Below are 13,149 nucleotides of genomic sequence, written 5' to 3'. Positions count from 1 at the left end.
TTTTCACTTGCATACCGAAAGGTTTGCATGCCCCCAGGTATAGAGAAATAGAGTTTCGAGGTTACCCCTCAATTTGCAGACAAAACATTTGTTTTGACAGGAAAGGCCTACCTCTTTCAGGTTACCAAAGATTATTCTATCTGTACCACAAACAAAATACTTCTTCGGCGATGTCTACCGAAATAGACAAAGGTGAATGGCGCAGACGCCTCCACTCACATAACTTTGATGAGGGAATCTTATTCCAGTCTAATCCCATTTTCCTAAACGGACGGGTGTGTCAGACTGGTCATATATCCCTTGCGGAAACCTACTCTATACCTGAAGTTTTCCTACCGAAGCAGACCAGGGTGCATGCCCCCTGGGTTTTAGTCATATCCTCTGAATCACTCGCATTCATCAGGAGGACAGACTGGGGATTGATGAGACATTCCTTGCGTGAAAAGACCATTCAGGGTTGGTATATGACTATTTGCTATGTGTGAACTGGGAAATGAAAGTTGGTCTACGAGCTTGACCACTCTTCCTTCGTGCAGAAAACACATTACTCTAAAGAGTGATGAGACAATGGCTCTCATGCAATAAATATAGTCTCGTCCAAGGAGTAGATTATAATCTACGGGTCCTTGGACTACCATTACGTTCATGTGAACGGTTTTCCATCTCAATGTTATGGGCACATTGGGAAGGATCCCTAACAGTCGACTGGTTCCTTTATCAAAGCCTGTTAGATTTCTCATCTCAGGCAAAAGCGATGGAAAACCAAGCGCTTTCCAAGCAGTTGAGGAAAGGATACTCACAGAAGCCCCTTCATCTATGATGGTACCGGCCATGACCATTCTATATACTTGAGCAATGATTCGGAATGGTACACTAGCCGGTAAACGGGGTCTGCCTAGTAGATTCCAGTCAAAGGAAACAACTAGGTTGCTTGGAGGTGGGACCGAATAGACGGCCGGATATGACTCTGAAGAACTTCCTTCCTGTGGTAAAGGAACGGGTAGACTGCCCCCATGTTCATCGGAGTCTGTGTTTACGAAGAGAATTTGAACGGTGTCATTCTTGTTCTCTTCGGTGATTGTATCATCTGAAGATGGAACCTCTGAAGGCAAGACCGGGTCAACTGCCGCCTCGACCTTTTGACTTTCATCTGGTATGGATTCAAATGGTTTTTCTTCAATGATAGGTGCTTCAACTGACCACAAGGGCGTGTCAGACGGATTTTCAACTAGTGACGGACTAGGCAAGAGTTTCTTATATCCAAGAGGGAGCCATAATGGTGAAACCGGACGGTCGTCCAAAACTCTTTTAGCCTCATCTAAGAAGGGACAACGGTGGACGGCGTGATCGCCTTCACACAATCTACAAGGAAATTTATATTTTCCTTTTTGTCCAGGGGCTTCACTTTCACTAGTTGATGGTGTACTTTCAACATGATCATCAGAGGTTGACGACACCGGATTGTGCAAACGAGGAGACCAGTCCCTTAAGATCCAAGGGATGCAAGGACAATCTCGATGATAGTGGTCTCCTTTGCAAATGACACATGGTGATTTAGGCCTGGTCGGTGCAGTGTGTGGATTTTCACTAGACGATGTTTGGTTGCCCCTTTTTGCCTTTGGCTCCTTCTTCTTCTTCTCTTTCTTCTTCTTTTCCTTCTTCTTCTCAGGGACTTGATTTTTGGCTTTACCAGCTTCATCAAGTGAAGAGGAACGAGGAGAGGAAGAATTGGACAAAGTAGAGGGTTGGGGGGTAACTCTGGAATCGTCTAGTTGCTGACTTGATTGTTCAGGAATTGCGGTGTTCTGAACGACAGAGGTTGAGAAGAGCCATACGGGCAAGCTGATTGTCAATCCTGGAAGCGACAATGTGGCCATATGGGGTGCGCCAACATCTCCCCAAGAGGAGAACAGACTAGGATTTTCTCCAAGGGGAAATCCTTGGTTGGTGGACTCCATTTTCCTCAACCTAAGACCAACGTAGGAAAGGAGATAATTATTCCGTTTAAAATAAATTTTAGACGCTTTGACACAACTTGTTTTTTCAGTTTTTAAGAGTCGAGAAAAAACAAAAGATGACTCTAGTCACCTTCGATTTTTAATGAGCCTGAAGTGACAAGTGCTCAGATGGACCTTTTCCGTTAAGGAGTCTGAAAAGGAACGAAAGGGACTGCTCTGGAAATCTAGACAGAGGGATTACCAAACCAATCGCAAAACTGCAGAATACTTTTTACGGTACGGCAATCAATCTTCCTGAATGCTATGTTCAGTGCATTGTGATCGATAGGGCGGCAGACACGGCTTCCTATGGATAAAGGATTAAGCCTATTGCGGTCTCCCAAAATATACTCGACAGTACGTGGGAGCAGAAGTCCGTACTGGCACTTATCGTCTCAAAGTGGAGGAATCACCCAACCAACAGTGAAAACAACAGTTACCAGGCTTTACGACGCCAGAATACGTCTCTAGCCTAGACTTCTAGATGTTGTGCGTTAGGTTCCAAAGCGTTTTTAGATTCATTAAATTTATTTTATAGTTGATCTTGCTTAAGAAATTTGCCTTTCAGGTTCACTGCATGATGTAGATGTACAATTCCTAAAATGCAATCTAAGATGATAAACAGCCGTTTAATCTTCTTTTTGGCAAATGAAAATCCTAGCTACTAAGGAAAGAGAGATGGCGTTCTTTCAACAAAGAGCAAAGAGCACACACTATCTGCACTATCCTAAATCAAACCAACAAACAATCTAAATGCAAATGCACATGCATGTATTTGTTTTCAGCCTTCTTAATATGTGAATGATAAAAAAAAAGCTAATGCGCAAATCTGAATTATCTTTCAAAGCGACAATTACTAACAAGTTTCCTTTCAAGACAAAATGAGGACAATGACAACACTTTGCGATTTGGAATTGAAAACTTGCTTTCGACACTAGAAAAACTACTAATTCAGATCAAATACAATAGTAACAGGGTAATCGACTATCAAGAACAATCAGATTCTCTTCTATGACTGAAAACGACACTTGCGACACTTTCAAATCAAGAAACGACAGTACAATTACGCTACTTCTTTGTAAAAGAGAACCGAAAATGACTCAAAAATACATAAAAAAAATTACAGTTCTTTGCACAATGGAGGTGGAATAACAGCAAGGAAAGGGGTTTCAAACAGAGGTGTACTGACTACAGGTAGCAAAACTCCTGAATAGATCTGAAAAGAATGAGCACAGAAACCAAAATTTAGGAACAAGGCCTTGTCTGATCAGCGCACCTGTAACACAGTGAAGCTGAAATGCAGCGCACCTACTACACTTAGGAAGTGCGATGCATTTGAGGTTCACAAAACAGACAGTGCGCTGGACCAGGGACGAGACTTTGATTGGGTTCTGGGTCACAGTTTGCAGTTCAGTTCAGGGATTTTGGCCGAGCAAGTGGTAATCAATAAATCAATCACAGGGGTAGATCTAAGGAGGTTACTAGAGCCACCACAAGGGCAATTAGAGAGTTTGTAAATCAATTGTTTAATTCATAAAAAAAAACCCAGAGATAGACTGAAGTGGCATTTATCTGCTTTGCATTTGCATAGCAAATGCAGTTCGAAGGCTACCTGGCTTAACATCAGGCTCCGTCTGTAAGTTTATAAAGTAAACAAATGTAGATAAACAAACAATCTACTCGCTCCCCAGCGGAGTCACCATTTTGTTACCGGGAATAGCGTCTATGCAGAACTGCTAATCCCACTAAGGCTAGTGGCTACCTTAGAAACAAACAAACTAAAACTAATTTCATTTTCCTTTATGAGAGATAGATGAGAGAAGAATAAAGGAGACCAACCTCTATCTTGCGCTTGGTTCCTTGCTCGATTCCTCTCTCTTCTGATAGTCCTTTGCCACTTGCTTTCTTGTATACCCAGCTTCACAGAGTACCTGTAGAATCAAAGCAGCATAACACTATACGAGAACATAGATCTATTATCATAAACAATATAGGATCAAATGTAAATTGACCATACAAATGCATAAAACATAAATCATACAAGAGTATGGAGGAAAACTTGAATAGCTTTATTGATAATCAAGAAAGAGCCAAGAGAGTTACAACCAATTGTTCTGACCTAGCATCATCCTCTCAGCAAGAAGCCCTTCTTCACCTCATGACAAGCTTAGATCATCCAACACTATGATATTGCACCAGTAAACTAGTAGCACTTCCTCACAAGATACAAAATTCCAGCCTCTGGATCTCTGGGATGAGGGATCCATATATAGATGTCTGCAAGGGAGGTGAGTCAGCTTTTGAGAGTTGATTAGTGTCTTCTCTATGATAGTTCTTGATTCCACTTGGAGATTGATGATCTCTTACTCATCCCTGGTCGAATTCAGAGAGGCAAGTGTCACAGGAGAGGTTTCTGGAAGATTCCATGCTTCTCCACCTTGCGGATTGACCCTGCCATTTGTCCCTTCTCACCCATCGCACCCCATAGAAGGGCTTTTTGAAATGCATCGCACCTACTGTGTGTATTTAGGTGAGATGCAGCGCACTTTGCCTAGCAGGTGAAATGGTCCAGTTTTGACTAGTCCTGAGTGGTTTTTCATGGAGAACTTCTGGGAGAAGATGTAATCAGTTGACCTTGTTCCTTTAGGGGTCGGAACAACACTTTTAGGGACTTAAGAGCCCTTGGTTTATTGACATTTATGATTGGGGTTGCAGTGCCAAAAAATGTCTATAACACCCCATGAGATTATTTGCCCTAGAGTACTACAGGAAAATAATAAACTGTGATCAAATCCATTTCATGAAAGCAAAGAAGAAAGCCTAGTTGAGAATCAAATACCACTTAGGCCCATTTGTGTGCAACAACAGAAAAGCAGGGCAAGAAGCAAAACAAATCAAAAAGAGAGAGCCCTCTCTGAGTACAAATTGGCTAGATTCTGTACTTAAAAGATTGGTTTGTGGTTACCTCGGAGCATCCCTTCTTTTGATAACTTCTAAGGGAAAATATGAGCGATAACAGGAGCTTTAATTGTTTCTTGAAAGCAGCAATATCCTCATTTTTCTTCTTTATCAATTTCTCTACAGCCTTGACATCATTGGGATTATGTCCAAGTTCAAACACCAAGTCTTCCAGTGACTTGATTCTGTTATCCTTGGCCAGTGAGGATGCCTTTTCCATCTTATACTGTGCTGTGATCTTATCCAGTGAGATTTGGAGTTTGTGCACAGTCATTGCTTTATTTTTCATGGTGTAATAAATCATCTCACCTGCCTGCTTATGGAATTCGATTTGGTCAATAGGGTGTACATCCCTAGCCAAAACTTCGAATTCCGTCTTCTTGTAGTTCGTTGATGATCCGGATTTAAACAAGAATGCAACAAATTACAGAGATAACCATAAACACAAAGATGCAGTGGAAATAATACTTCATTTCATTAATGTAAAATACTGAGATATGCTTACAAACAGAAAATGGAAATAAACAGCTAGGGCGATGGTAGCTTATCTCTGAGAAGAGATGTGGTGGCTACATGCCTCTGAACTATGTTACAATGAGGCTCAAAGGCCTATTTATTGTTGAGAAACAATGGAAAACCCTAAACATCCAAAAACCTAACCCTAGAAGATGAAATGCCAAACTGTGGGCCCCGTTTGGGTAAATTGGTACATCAACTTCCCGGGGTCATAACTTTGGCATACGATCTCCGTTTGACACGTACAATATCTTGTTAGAAATATCTATCCGAGAACTACAACTTTGGGAAGAGAAAAATTAGTCTGTAGACCCATGTTGCTCCCAGTTTTCCAAAAAAAACGTCGTTTAGGGCCTCAAAACAGCTCCGGAAGTTTAGGACCCAAAAAACTACTAAAAATAGTAAACTATGCTACAATTAAGGAAACCAAAAAGCTGAAAGAAACAATGGTGGAGGTCCAAGTGGACTTGGCGGGTGGCCACCAATATCCACCTGGATCATTCCTCCCCCTTAGGAAGCAATGGTCCCCATTGCGTTGAGTTCCACCATGAGATGAGGAAACTTCTGCTGAACATGGTCCCTGGTGAGCCACTTGCCCTGGTGAAGGAGTTGGCCTGCTTTGACAACTCGATACAGTTGCAGTTTGTTCCATGCAATCTAGATTTAACTCTGTGGGTGTGAGCTGTTTTGCAATGTCGGATGTGTCTAGTAATGGTGGAAAGTATGGCCGAAGGCAGTCCACATTGAACACTGGGTGTAGGCCAAGGAATGGGGGAATGTTGAGCTCAAATGTATTGTCTCCCACAGCCTTGGTAATGGTGTAAGGACCATATTGGAGTGGTCTGAGTTTCCGATAGGCTCTGGTAAGGCGTTCCTTTTGAAAATGCAACCAGACTTTGTCGCCCACCTGAAACTTGTGTGTCACCCAATGTTGATCATGTCACTACTTGTACTTGGCATTTGATTTCTCCAGAATGTCATGGACTTGCTGGAAAATATTTGGATGTGCTCAATGAAGCTATTTGCCTTATCTGTTTTGGACAGGACATGAGCCGAATCTGCATGAGTAGCTGCAAATGGCATGGCCACATCAATGGGCCCACCTGAAAAGGGCTATGGCCAGTCGAGCTATGGAGAGCCCGGTTGTAGTTGTGCTAACCATAGGGGAGGATCTCATCCCATGTGCATGGATGCTTTGAGTTGTAAATGAGTAGAATGTGTACAATCATCCTGTTGACAACATCTGTCTGGGCATCAGTTTGAGGATGGAAGGCTATGGACTTAGTGAGTTTGGTGTCCAGCATCGACCAGAGACTGGACCAAAATGTACTGAGGAACCTGCTATCCCGATCTGAGATGATAGACTGTGGGATCCCAAAGTTCACCCACACTCATTCAAAGAAGAGTTTAGAAGTGGCTTCTGCTGTGATATTCTTCTTGCAGGTCGCCATAATGGCCATCTTTGAGAACTTGTCGACGACCACAAAAACACAATCATTTCCATGCTTAGTGGAAGGAAGGCCTGACATGTAATCCATGGAGATGGATTCCCAAGGTCGACTAGGGGTAGGTAGCAGGGTATAGAGGCCTTGCTTCTTGACTGTCGGTTTGGCAATGGCGCAGGCAGTGCATGATCTGATGTACTTCCCAACATCCTGTCAAAGATTCGGCCAGTAGAAATACTTATGTAGTACTGCCATCGTTTTCTCGACCCCGAAATGCCCAGCAGCCCGACTGTAGTGTGCTTCCCAAATCATCTTGGCACGCTCACTTGAAGGAACACAAAGGTGACCCAGGTGGCATAATAGGGCATCCTAGAGGTGAAAATCTGGAACATGTCGACCCTCCAAGAGTGTCTGGTATGTGTGGCCAAAGTCTGGGTCGCTTTTGTAGAGAAGTGGCCAATTAGAAGTCTCGTGCCCACAAGAGTTGAGCACGGTGGTTAATGACATGATTGGTGGTTGACTGAGGTAATCTGCAACATTATTGGTGCTTCCCTTCTTATACTTGATATTCAAATGGAACTATTGCAGGTATGTGGACCACTTCTGATGGTGATCATTCTGTAATTTCCCTTGGGTCTATATGAACTGCAGGGGTCGGTGGTCTGTGTGGATGACTGTTTCCTTCCCTAAAATGTAATGTTTCCATTGTGGGCAAGCCTGCACAATGGAATACATCTCTTTGTCATAAGTGGGATACTTCCCGACTGTGTCTGAAAGTGTCTCACTGTGATATGCCACTGGATGCTCGTGTTGAGTAAGGACTGCCCCAATAGCATAGTCAGAGGCATCTGTCTCGACCTCAAATGGTTGTCGCAATTCTGGCAGTGCGTGCCGAGCATAGGTGGTCTTTCAACTCTGTGAATTCCTTCTGTTGAGATTCAGACCAAAAGAATTTTTCTTTCGCTCCTCCCTTGGTGACTTTACTCAAGGGCCAAGTGATATGGGAAAATTCCAACACGAACCTGCGGTAGAAATTGGCAAGACCTAGAAAGCTGTGGAGCTCCGTTAGAGTGGTTGGAGAGGGCCAATCCCAAATGACTTGGATCTTGGCTGGATCCACATGCACCCCCTGTTCATCAATAATGTATCCCAGATACTGAACCTTGGTCATGCCAAAAGTGCATTCCTCCAAATTGACACATAACTTATGTTGCCGCAATGTTTGGAGAACCTGTCGGATGTGCTGGAGGTGCTCTTCCCAACTCTGGCTGAAGATCAGGATGTCATCCAAGTATACCACTACAAATGAGTTGGTGAATGGCCACAAGATGTCATCTATTAGCCTCATGAAGGTTGCAGGAGCATTCGTTAATCCGAAAGGCATAACCAACCATTCGAAAAGGCCCTCCTTAGCTTTGAAGGCAGTCTTCCACACATTGGAGGGTTCAATTGGTACCTAGTGATATCCTGACTTCAAATCGATCTTGCTGAAATATTTTTCCCCCTTCATTTGGTCCAGGAGGTCATCGATCCATGGGATCGGGTACCTATTACGGACAGTGATCTTGTTTAGCACCCGATAGTCAATATAGAGTCTCCAAGTCCCATCCTTCTTCTGTACCAACACAATCAGGCTCCCATAGGGCGATGAACTTGGATGATGTGACCCTTCTATAGCAGCTCCTGAATCTGCCTCTTGATTTCATCATTCTCCAACACGGAGCGCCGATAGATTGGTCCATTAGGCAGCAGCACACCTAGGGCCAGATCGATGGAGTGCTTAACCTGACAGTGTAGAGGAACCCCTGTGGGGGAGGTGAAGATGTCCTCATACTCCTCCATGACTTTGTCCATCTGTAGTTGTCATGCGGAGGGGCCTTGTTTGGAGGTCGTGGCCACCGTCTTCTTCTTTCCTTGAGGGCGTATCATTAGGAAAACAAATTTCTCGGTTTCGGAAATAAGTTTACTGCATTGTTTTGCAGTAACCAAAGAGATGGTGGTAGGCGGTGCTACCTCTGGTATCCTGTACAACTTATTTCCCAAAGTAATAATAACAGCATGGGGCCTTGATTCATACACAGAATTTCACTTCCACAAGTATGGTTGTCCTAATAATACATCACAAACTTCAAGGGGAGCAATGTCACACAATACCTCATCCGTGAAGGGCTTGATGTTGTATGGAAGGTGATACTCCTGGCTCACGCAAAGATCCCATCCTTGGTGAAGCCACCCGATGGTGTACAATTGTGGATGTGATGTGGTCGGTAAGCCCAGCTGCTTCATAACCTCTGCCCAAATGAGGTTCTTTTTGCTCCCACTGTCGACAATGAACTGTAGCGGGGATCCCTTTACCCACATCTAGGAGTGGAAGAGACACTCCTCCTCCTTTGGATCTTCAGGTTTCTCCTTCTAGATCTTCGTGGTGGCAACGGTGGCATTGGGCTCCGCATCGATAATCTGCTTCCCTTTGTCATTCCCCTTGTCGGGTTCTGACTCAGAGTCGAAACATGCATCTGATTCTGAAACCTTTAGCTCAGCGACTGGTGACTGCTTGGCCCGACACTCACTTGTGTTGTGAGTGGAGCTCTTATGGAACTCACACCATTTTCCCGTGTCCTTTTTCGGCTTCGCGGCGCTGTTCTTTGCTTGCAGCTTTGGTGGGTTGTCTTGGGCCACCCCGCCTTGGCTTTGTCCTTTATTCTGCGGTTTGAGGGCACCTTTCCCTTGCTTCAGATTTGCAGATCCAAAGTCTCGCTTCTTCTGTTTAAACTTTTGCTCGACCTTGATGGCATATCGGTATGTTGTGCCAAGCGAGGAGATGTTTAGGAATTCTATTTCTTCTTGGATGTACTTGTGTAGGCAGCCACGGTATTTGAGTATCAAATGCTGCTCCGAATCCTTGATACCCAACTTTGTGTGAAGGGTATGGAAAATATTGGTAAACTCCAGCACGTCTTGGTCCCTTCCTTGCCGCAGCATGGTCCACTTTATGTATTGATCCTCATAGCTTCTGACAGGGTAGTACTGCTCCTTGATGGCATCCCGGAATGAATTCCAGATGGGTGCGGCTAAAAATAGTGAGTCGGTACTTTCATCCTTCTGCTCGCAGTAGGTTTCCCACCAGTCCTTGACGTGGGGGGCTGCTTTGAGAAGAGCGAAATTAATCTTTTCCTGACCAGAAAAATCATGAACAGAAAAATAACCCTCTAGCACATTTAACCATTTATCGATCGCATTTGCGTCTATCTGACCATCGAATATGGGGATTTCAAAATTAACTTGTACCTTAAATGGTGTGGCATTTCCAGAGTAGCTGTGGGAAGCCGATGCGTCGCCCCTGGGTAGTCGCTGAAGGATCTGGGCAAATTTATCCATCATCGCATTCCTTTGTCGCTCGAGGGCTTCTTCGAGCAAGATTTTGATAGGATCTCCTGCTCCCTCGTCTTTCTTTTCATCCGCCATGGGAGGCCATCTAGTTTTGCAAGGTTTGTCTTGCAAAGGTTCGACTAGTTCAAGCCCTAACTCCTTATATCCCGACCTCGTTGGGGACATGCAAAGAAAAACAGAGAAAAAACAGACCGCTCTGATACCACTGATCCAGATTTAAACAGGAACGCAACAAATTACAGAGATAACCATAAACACAAAGATGCAACGGAAATAATACTTCATTTCATTAATGTAAAATACTGAGATATGCTTACAAACAGAAAATGGAAATAAATAGCTAGGGCGATGGTAGCTTATCTCTAAGAAGAGATGTGGTGGCTACATGCCTCTGAACTGTGTTACAATGAGGCTCGAAGGCCTATTTATTGTTGAGAAACAATGGAAAACCCTAAACATCCAAAAACCTAACCCTAGAAGATGAAACGCCAAACTGTGGGCCCCGTTTGGATAAATTGGTACATCAACTTCCTGGGGTCGTAACTTTGGCATATGATCTCCGTTTGATGCATACAATATCTTGTTAGAAAGATCTATCCAAGAACTACAACTTTGGGAAGAGCAACATCAGTCCATGGACCCATGTTGCTCCCAGTTTTCCCAAAAAACATCGTTTAGGGCCTCAAAACGGCTCCAAAAGTTTAGGACCCAAAAAACTGCTAAAAATAGTAAATTGTGCTACAATTAAGGAAACTAAAAAGCTGAAAGAAACAATAGTGGGGGTCCAAGTGGACTTGGTGGGTGGCCACCAATATCCACCTAGATCAGTTGATGATGTGGGCTGCTGGACTGTAGGCTGCATGAATGTCATTTGCATTTTACCTGTTTTAATGTCAAAGGCTGACATTAATCCATTTTGATTTGCAGGGGTTTGCTTGAAGCACTGGGCATAAGTCTCAACCTTCATTGCCTCATTCCTCAACTTAATTTCCTTGTATTTTTCTTTTATATATTTCTCTTTGTCCACAAGCTTGCTAGATGAAGAGACTTCAATGCTAAGTTGTTTCTCAATAAGTTGAGTATTTGAAGTAGAAGGCTGGTGAGTTTCCTCTGAAACTGTTGGGCCTTTGCTCTTTCCCACCATTGTGTCAGCATCAGTGATTTCCACTGTCCCAATGGTGTCTTCTTGCTCAGTTACAGGATTAATCTTGGGCCTCTTCCTGTAACTGATCTCAAATTGGTCATCTGTAGTGTCCATTGTTGAGCTAGAACCTTCTTCCGTAGTTCTTTTTGCATTTCTATCTTCATTGGCTGGAGTCTGCAAAATAGGAGGAATATTCATCTATTCTTCTAGGGATGGATCCTACAGAAAGGAACTAGTATCAATATGCTTTTCCACATCTATCAAAGTATTCTCCACATCTATCAAAGTGTTTTCCAACCATTCTGACTAGTTTGCAAATCTCTCAATGTCTGGCCTAGGATCATGTATGAAAGGACTCAATCTGAATTTGAGCCTTAGTTTATTTATGACTCCATTAGGGTCATATTGCCACATAAAACTGTTCTTGAAGTTCATCTCTTGTAAGAGTCTCTTTGCCTCTTGTCCAGCTTCCCTATTATTACAAATAAAACGGCCCAATTGGTTTTTGATCTTAAATTGAGTCTCTTCTTGGCTGACAAGAAATTAACCTTATCAGATTTTATGATTTGCCTAAAATACTCTAATGCAAATATCCTCATGGGGAGGTATTTGGGTAGCTTGTAGGGAGTGAGTTGACATACATATATTCTTATTTCTGTGTGGTCCTGGTATAGATACCAGTCTCCCACTCTATTGTTCTTAGTCAACTGTAAGACTCTTTTAATCTCCTCACTTATCCTGGGTTGATAGTTACTAGTGAGCGTGTTTATAACTGGATGAATAAATGAATCAATGAAGTCTTTGTAAGTAAAAAAAGTGGAATACATTTGAATCAATGGTGTCCAAAAGATGATAGATCTTGGATTTCCCTTGTTGTCTAACTTTTGGATGCTAACAGGAAACTTATTTGACTGAAAGTACAGGAACACGTGAAAAAATATTGATGAATACTTGAAGACTCTCTCATTTGGTAATCTGATGAACTGTTCATGGATTTTGTCTGCTATGAACTGAGCAAAGTTGTAAATTGTAGCAGGAGGCTTGCCTAGGAAAAATATAGAAAGGAAAGCAAGGACAACCTCATCCACATGTTCATCTGTAGTGTACCCTAGAATGCAAGAGAGCATGGTAATAATTTTTCTGCCTCTCTCAGAGAAAATGGTGGCAGCATATGGAGGACTATCTGTTGGAGTGTGAGACTCTTTAATGATGAAAGTTTGAATGATCTAAGATTTCTTGGGAATGTCTAGCTTGGTTTAGAGTTCAAGTAAGCCTTCAATGGAAAGTGGGGTCTCATTTGGACTTGATTGCATTTGCAGCATTTGATTTATAGATTCTGTTGTAATGGTGAACAAAACCTATTGATCAAGGGTGACTATGGCTCTCTGACTTGGAATATAGCATGCTTGGGAGAAGTGGATGATTTTTGGGAATGGGAGTACTTGTGGGAACAAGTACTTGGGTAAATTTCATTCCCAAAGGTGAATATCATCATTTTGGTTCAAAAACTTGTCTTTACTCTAGCAGTAGAGTTTCAGTAGGTAGCTAGGGGAAACAGTATCCTTGATTTGAAATTCTTTCTCGGCTAATGGAAGGTGGTCAATATCTAGGTGAGGGGTTTGCAGAGGTCTTACATCTAAAGAGGTTTGGGAAGCCATAATTTGGTATATTGAACTGAATTACTCTTTTATGTGGCTTT

This window comes from Pinus tabuliformis, chromosome 8 (genome assembly GCF_031772625.1).
Source record: "Pinus tabuliformis cultivar Carrire ecotype Pingquan chromosome 8, CPIR1, whole genome shotgun sequence".
Taxonomy (NCBI): domain Eukaryota; kingdom Viridiplantae; phylum Streptophyta; class Pinopsida; order Pinales; family Pinaceae; genus Pinus; species Pinus tabuliformis.
This window is presented reverse-complemented; position numbering follows the sequence as displayed.